Below are 8,853 nucleotides of genomic sequence, written 5' to 3'. Positions count from 1 at the left end.
TATCGCCAGATGATCGGTTCTCTGATGTATCTTACTGCTAGCAGACCTGATATAATGTTCTCTGTCTATTACTGTGCTAGATTTCAGGCAAATCCACGTGAACCTCATATGCTTGCAGTGAAGAACGTACTCCGTTATCTCAAGCGAACTACCTCTTTAGGTCTATGGTATCCATCTAACTCAGGCTTCTTTGTTCAAGCCTACTCAGATGCAGACCTTGGAGGTTGTGGACTAGATAGGAAAAGCACCACGGGAGGCTGCCAATTCCTTGACAGGAAGTTAGTTAGCTGGCAATCAAAGAAACAAACTTGTGTGTCTTTGTCCACAGCTAAAGCAGAATACATTGCAGCTGCCTCCTGTACTTCTCAAGTGATTTGGATCCAAAGTCAACACCGGGACTATGGACTCAATATGAAAAAGATCCCACTATATTGTGACTCTGAAAGTGCAATTAGGATCTGTCATAACCCAGTGCAACACTCCAAGACTAAGCACATAGCACTAAGGTATCACTTCATTAAGGATCATGTGGAAGATGGGAACGTCGAAATTCATTTTGTTCGAACCACTAATCAACTGGCTGACATCTTCACCAAAGCTCTTCCTGAAGCGTCATTCAACAAAATTCTACAAGGGCTAGGTATGATGGAATCGGAGTTAGTACCAAAAATTACCTCTCAAACTCAAAAGTAAGAAGCGAAATAGACCGAACGTTCGGGTTCGGGTCTTGTACTAATGTACCGAAATGAACCGAATGCTTGGGTTCGGTTGAATAATCTGCTTTTCGCTCATCAATCAAAGGTAGTTTTCTTGGTTGTAGATCTTATGTATAATTGTTCCAAATGCATTTATCTTATTGTCAAAGTTACTCTCTTTTTAAAACCTATTTTCTTTGGCAACCGAAATATACCGAACGTTCGGGTTCGGTTCTAAAATTTTTCTCACACGAAATAGACCGAACGCTCGGGTTCGGTTCTAAAGTTTTTCACAACCGAAATAAACCGAACGCTCGGGTTCAGTTCCATTTTTTTTCTCTGTATTTTTTTATGTCTTATTTTTATATCATTTTTTTATTATTATCAAAAATTCCAAAAACATTTTTTTTACAAATTCAAAAACTCCAAAAATATTTTGTTCTTTATTTTCTTTTTGGCTTTAATTTTATTTGTGTGTTCGTTTATGGGGAAATTGTTGAATTATCTAAGTGTCCCTAGAAGCATGCTGCTGTATGTGTCCAAAGCCTCACCTGATTCTGAATAATAGCCTTAATCATGAGCTACCTAACTCTCTTCTCACATGAGATAAGAGTTTTCTGCTTGGTCCTATTTTTCACAGCAGAGGTACTTTGATTTCTTACACTATCCAAATTGCATTTCTCCATCACATTCGTTTCACAAACGTAACCCTTGAGACTCTCAGAAATTACCACTGAGGTTTATGGTTACACAATTACTGTGTTCATGATCTTAGTTTCGTGCCACTACGAGCTAAGTGAAACCCAAAATTCAATACCCAATACGAATTGACGGTGAACAATTAATTTGCTCTAGTTTTCACTATTGAATTAACGGACGTACCTCCATGAAATCTCAAAATTTTCTTTTGTGTGATTCCTATGAAATTGTTAAAACCAATAACATTTCTTCCCTTGGGATCCAGTTTTAAATTTTTGTTGAGATTTTATATATATATATATATATATATATATATATATATATATATATATATATATATATATATATATATTTCCTAGCCAAATTAAATTATCTCCAACCTACTTGTTCAATAGACTACACCGGTCTCACAAGTACTTCGTTCGCTTTCTATCTTATATCAAGATTAGGAATTTTGAATCGAAGCGAAAGCCACCCTAATAAGCCTAGTTAAAAGAAGCCTTTCAACACTTCTTAATAAATGTTTGATCGTTATTCAACGGGAAACCACACAAACACTTTAAGGTCTCTCTTGACTTTGAAGGAAGAGATTCGTGCCCGGGATCATTTGTTTCGTGTCTTTATTGACATCACATATTTTCCCAAAAATATTGCTTTATTTCTTTTCTTTTACACCCTAAGCACGAAAATCTTTGATTTTCCTCAATTCAGGTTCTATTAATTACAAGGCATTTTACTTGGATTGGTGGTTGATTAAAGGTTGTGGTTGATTTTAATCCACGTGGGAGCTTTTTTCAAAAGATGTCGTTACAATTTAAAGGGATAAGATGACGACATGCAGACTCAGGCGGGAGTCTAATCGATTTGATTTCAAACGGCGCTAAAAGGGAAAGCGTGCGAATCGGAACCGTCTCGTCTCCAAAGGGCGCCTGATGGGAAGGCGTGTTAATAGGGGTCTGACATTCTCTCTCATGCGTGATCATCGGCAACCCCAACTGTCACGCATCAGTCAACTCCGAAAAACCCTTCGTTTTTCAATCAAAGATTTGGGAAGATCTTTCTCTCTCCTTAACCCCCAGTATAAAAGGCGACATCATACATCGTTTACCTCTTTACTGCAATTAAAATTCCCAGAGAGCAAAAATTCCTTAATCCTTCCCTGTTCATCATCTTCTACAATTTCTTCAAGCAATGACAGATTCATCTTCCATTCACGTAACATCCCACAATTTGCCCATTCGCCCACAACAAAGCCTAATCATCGATTTAACCCCTCATGCTTACGACGCCTTCATGTTCCCCATCATTGAGTGTTTGAAGTTTTCTCTGATCGCTCCTGCACTTACAAGAGCTGAGACTGTTCCGATGGAGTTCTTGTCACAGATCTTTGTGACCGCTCATTATGACAAGGTCGTTGACAGAATCTTTTTTGATGTCTTTGAGCACAAGGCGTCAATTTCAAAGCAAAGGTTTTGCTCGCTGTTAGGGTTTGAACCTGATTCCTCGAGGGTTAAACCTGAAACGATTCCAATGGGTCACTTGTTCAACATGTTCTATAACATGGGTTATACGGAGGTGCTTACTACGGTCACGAAGTTCAAGAAGTCGTGCCTACCTCCACAGTGGAATGGGATGTTCACTGTTCTCTTCAAGGGCTTATCCGAAAGAAGTGATGGATCTGATGGAGCCAGTTGGTTATTTCTCTCCATAATGTATGGTATCTACAATGGCATCAACATGGATTATGGGTCTGTTCTATGGCAACAACTCATCCAGAGTCTCTCCTCTACCTCCAGACATTCAGAAATTTCTTATGCTAGGTTCTGGACTCTTATCACAAAATGGGTGATGGACAAGTACCACGTCCCCATTGTCGCTGGTGCTCCAATGTCTTCGATTGGTACCTTCCATACCACGAAGATCATTGTGTCGGATGCTTCAAAGTTTCCGTTCAACGGTTCTATTTTGGAAACCATGTATGGGGATGTTCCTGCTGATAGTCGGATTATCAGGACATACAAGGAATTCAGGCGTTCTGGTCCGAGGGATCTTACTCCGGAGATGTTGAAGTCCATACATGACGCCGACAAGCCTGCTCCAAGAGGCAAAAAGGCTGATAAGGGGAAACAGGTGGCAAAAGGAGCAAAAGGCCCATCTCCAAAGAAGAGGAAACCCACCAAGGCTGCTCAGTCTCCGCAACAGAAGAGAAGAAAAACTCAGCCGAAGCGAAAGCTGATTATCGCTTCCTCCTCAAGCGAGTCTGAGGGTGAGAGTTCAGATTCTGATGACTCTCCACATGGCAACACTCCACCCAGATCTCCTACCCTAGAAGTTCATGCATCTACTTCTCCAATTTCCTCTCCACCTAAAACCATTCCTATTTCTATTCCCCCCATAACTTCCACTACTTCAATACCACCCTCTTCCATCCCAATACCAACACCAATATTCACCGACGCAACCACAACATCCACTGCAGATGTTAGAGCCAACGTATCTGATACGGGGGTTCATACCGATGCACCCGAAACCACTCCAGCACCCGAAACCACAAAAGCACCCGAACCTACACCAACACCCGAACCTACACCAACACCCGAAACAACCCAACCCGAACCTACCCATACTACTGCACCACCAGCTTCTACTGGTCATGCTTCAGAGAAAGAAGATCCACTCCTTGGTGGGGAGGATATGACGTTTGACTCGGTCTACTATAGTCCGTTTCAAGTACAGAGTGATGACGATGACGACGCTCCTATCACAAAAAGACATATCAAGGAGCTCCATGACAAGATTGACTTGCTCATCGCCTCTTCTTCCACTTCTCATTCATCCCTTTCTGAAGATGCAGTTCAGAAGATTGTTGACGCTTTCTCCAAAGCTCAGCAAGATTCCATTGCTTCTGCAACCTCCGCCATAGATGCCTCAACAAAAGCCTGTCAGGCTGCGACCGAAAAAGTCGATAAACTATTTTCTGATGCCTCTTCCCTGTTAAAGTCTTTACAGGAGAGTGCAAATGCTGCCAAGACTACGTTGGAACCAATTGTTCACCAGCTGGCAACGTCAGTCTCCACTAAGTTGAAGTCCTTCGCTTCTTTTTGTCAAACGCTTTCAGACGACAACTCAGCCTTTCGCAAAACCATTGACGAGCGTCTCTCGAAGCTACAAAAAGATTTGGCTGCCGAGAACTCTCTTATGGATGTTCTAGCCAGGAAGACCACCGCTCTGAAGGTCAAGAGCATTCAACTCTCCAACTCTCAACAGGAGATTGACTCTCTTCGGTCCGAAAGGGAGGTGATAAAGTCGTGTGTTTCGGATGTCCACTCTGCCATCTCCAACATCCTCGAAGCACATGATCGCATTCTAAACTACACTGTGATGTGTGACCTTGCAGAGAAGCTCGCTCCCGCCCTTTCCCTGCTCAGCAAAATTGAAGGGCTACTTGATTTCATGTCCATTCCGAAACAAGGGGGAGAGAAGGAATCAATGTCTCAACCACCTCCTTCCTCAAAGGCAACTCACACAACCGAACCTCCTCCAGTAGGCCAAGCCTCCGGTTCTGGTGTGAAAGATAAAGGCAAGAAGATTGCTGAGGAGGAAGAAGATGAAGATAAAGAAACAATCTCTAAATTGTTAAAGCGAAAAAGTCGAGACAATGATGTTGATATCAGTGCTCGTGTGGCTAGAGAGGCTGAAGAAGCAGAACGAAAACAGAAGGAAGCCCACAACCTTCTTGAGAGTAGGACAACTCTTTTTCCTGCCTGGAGTCTCGAGAGGATGATAAAAGAAGCCATTGACACACCAAGTATCTTGTGGCTGGAACCTGTAATCTCTCTTGATTGTTCCAACACTGTCGACTCACAGTTCGACATGCCACTGACCCGAAAGGTGTTCATATTTCATGCCTTTCCCAACGTTTCAGAGTTCCCTCATCCTCATCCACAGGTTGATCGAGACTTAATCAATTTTTATCTGAAGGCTGCTCAACCTCAGTATTAGACTTGGAGCGCTCAGAAAATTGTCAACGTTCGGCTCTTGAAGCCGTATAGTGAAGGGAACTTCATCAACATTCGGTTCAAGGTACTTCGGGGATCTGCCAAAACCGAACATGCTATTTCCCTTGCAGATCTTTCCAACCTTAATCCTCATGATTGGATTATCTTGCACAACATCCTACTCACCAACGAAGCTGAATACGGTCCGATCATCGACCATTTCAAAAGGATGCTTGTGTGCTACATCATGGAAGTTGCACTGATGGATCAGGAGATTGCAAGCGTATTTAAGAAGAAACCAACAATATCTCTTGTTGGCTCTGCCAGTGATCTCAACCAAATGCAGATGGGTAAAATTGACTCGAGAAGGAATTCGGTCATGTTCACCAGGAACGAAGGACAAAAATGTCTTTTCGCCTTGGCTGACAAACACCTCTACACCACTACTTGTTTGGAGCATGTCTTGGGGATCATCCACAGATGCAAGCAGAACACAGTGGATGATGTCAAGTACTTCGATGACATGATTCAATGGTACATTCGGTTCAGACAGACTATTCTCGCGCTAATCTCTCGTCTGTTTGATACTACGAAGAAAGTTCCCGTTGCTGGCCCAAGCAAGAAGAAGATGTAGTCTCGCTCCAATTTGACGCAAAGGGGGAGATTGTTGGGTCGTGTTTTGTAATATGTTGCGTCTATTGGGCTCGTTAGCTAGTCCATTTTTGTATCTCCGGTATGGGCTTGTCCATCCGTGAGTTTAGTAGGCTTTATTATAAATATAGGTGCTTGGATGCATCTTAGGTTAACGATAGAATAGAACGATCAGAGCATTATTCAGAAGTTTATTATTATCGTTCTTGTAACCCTAAATCCTCTACAGCGGAAATTCTTAGTCGAGCTCTGCTGAGGATTATTTGATCTAATCATTCGACATATATTGATCCACTCTTGTCTTATTTATTGTTTTGTGTTCATCGCAATACCTGTTACAAAGATCTAATCGATCTTCACTTTTGTTTTATAACTTAATACAACAAATAAGAGTTTCCTTCTATAAGCTTACTCTGATTCAAACTACGGTGGTCTTCAATTGGACAAAAAAAGCACCTCTAGTGGCTATCAATTTTGGGGTGGAATATTGTTTAGTTGGTCATCTAAGAAACATAATTGCATTTCTCTTTCAACAACCGAAGCGGAATACATTCTTGTTGCTAGTTGCACTTCTTAAGTTCTTTGGACGAAATCACAGTTCTGAACTGTGGTCATCGATTTCAATAGATTCCAATCTATTGTGACTCTCAGAGTGCCATCAAAATTTCTCACAATCCAACTCAGCACTCCATGACGAAGCAGATTGATATTTGGTACCATTTCATTAAAGATCATGTTTTAAAAGAAAACATTGAACATATTTTTCTTTCATCTGACGTTGAAATTGTTGATGCTTTTACTAAGGCATTAGACGAAACCAAAGTTAATGGTTTTTTGAATAAAATGGGTATGATGTTGCCTTATCCTCAATTCTTCAAGGAGGCTTTTAGTCTCTAATGGGAACATTGGAAAGAAAATTAATTTCGAAGTCAAATCCTTTTTCATCTCGGAATCATTTCCTCTCGGAATATATATACAATCATTTTACGTGTCTTTTTATCAAACCTCTTCCTCTAGTTTAAGTTGTACAGCTTATTCAATCTTTTGAAGTTCATATGACCGATATAGTTACATTGGAATTTTGCCTTGATCTTACCTCGGAATCCATCTCAAAAGGATGCTATGAAGTTCAGCTCGGAATTCAAGTCCGAAATGGTAATGAGTCTTCATCTCTTACCTTTGTCCGAGCTCTGACTCTTCTCATCTTGAAAACACATAATCTGTTTAAAATGTCTCCTCAAATATCTTCTTACATTTTACCTCTGCTATTTAGTCTGAGTCTGTGTAATCTCGAACTCTTTATCATGTACAAGTGTTTTCATTTTCACCTCGGAAGCATCTTATGACAATCCATCTCGGAACTTCCGTTTTCTGAGATCCATAGTTTCAAAAGAAGTTCAAAAGGTTTTTCATTAAAAAAAATTCTGAGACATTTTTTCTTAATGACTCAAACATTTTTTTTAATGATTATCCTTTAATACAAAATTATCGCGCTTTTTGCACATGTCTAGATAAAATGAACATCCTTTCAACTGAAACGACAGTTTTCCATTTCGCACATATTGCTATTGTTCCTTTAGTCATTCCAGGTCAAACGCATGCCAATTTTGGCAACACATTTAATGCGATCTATTTGCAAAATCAGGTGTCATCATTACCCTTTTTCTCAACCCGACCTAATTCCAACCTACAAACAGAGTTCAAAACCCATCATTTTTCTTTTTATGTTCTCATTTTCTTCTCAAAAATACTCTCTGCAAACTTTTTCTTCAATCTCTCTAACCCGCAAAAATGGCGTCCTCACAAAAAGCTCATGAACTCACAAAAATTGTTCCCAAGAAGAAGTCTTTCGAAGGCTCTGCTTCATCTTCCTCAATAGAGCCCTTTCTTTGACAAACCACACAACTCTTTTCTCTTGATCCTATGGACTATGACGAATCCATTAGAGTTATGATCGAGTTCATCTCTCTTCATCCCATTATCATTCCACTCACAAAAACACCAAATTCCCAAATTCTACTCATGATCCTTCATATTGCCTTTGAAAGGATCAAAATCAAAGAAGATGTACTCGAAGCCAAGATCATAGGTGATCGTATTGTGCCACTCTCAAAGCAAACTTTTTTCAAAGCTATTGGGATACCAAAAAACTCCAAGGGTTTCATCATGCAAGAACCCACATCTGAATAGTTTCAGATGCTCCTCAACAATATTGGGTATTGAGAAGAATTCAAGGCCAAGAAGTTCAAGAAATATGTAGTCCCTCGCCTTTGGACAATCCTTATGCACCTCATTCTTCAAGGTATCTGTAGCAAGCATGGCAGAACTGATACGATGAGTGAAGATTTGCTCCATGTGGTATACAACATCTATTCAGGGAGATCCAATAGTATGGATCTGACTGAGGTCTTGTGGCAAGACTTTCAGAAATTTGCAACCAAGAGGAAGCCTCAAGAAATCTCAACTCCGAGGTTCTGGGCCCTGACACTACAACAACTATATCGAGAAAGACAAGAGCCCATTCCAATCACCACAGAATGAAAAGAGGCATTCTTATCCTTTAAAGCTATCAAAACTGACAGGCTTCTTATCCAAACATCTTTCAGACCCATACCTAAACTACCAAAACATATTTTGGCCACCTTACCATCCGAGTCCCCTTATTTGAAATATCACTTAGAGAACTCGACTGTGTACAACCCTACACAGTCCATCCCAGTCTTTATTAAGCCTACCTTGGATGTGGTCAAACCAGTCTCAGTTGGTGAAAAGAAAAAGACGGTAGTGAAACAAAAGGTTTCTCCTCTGAA

The sequence above is a fragment of the Lactuca serriola genome, chromosome 6 (genome assembly GCF_051521515.1).
Source record: "Lactuca serriola cultivar US96UC23 chromosome 6, Lser_US96UC23_V15, whole genome shotgun sequence".
Taxonomy (NCBI): Eukaryota; Viridiplantae; Streptophyta; class Magnoliopsida; order Asterales; family Asteraceae; genus Lactuca; species Lactuca serriola.
This window is presented reverse-complemented; position numbering follows the sequence as displayed.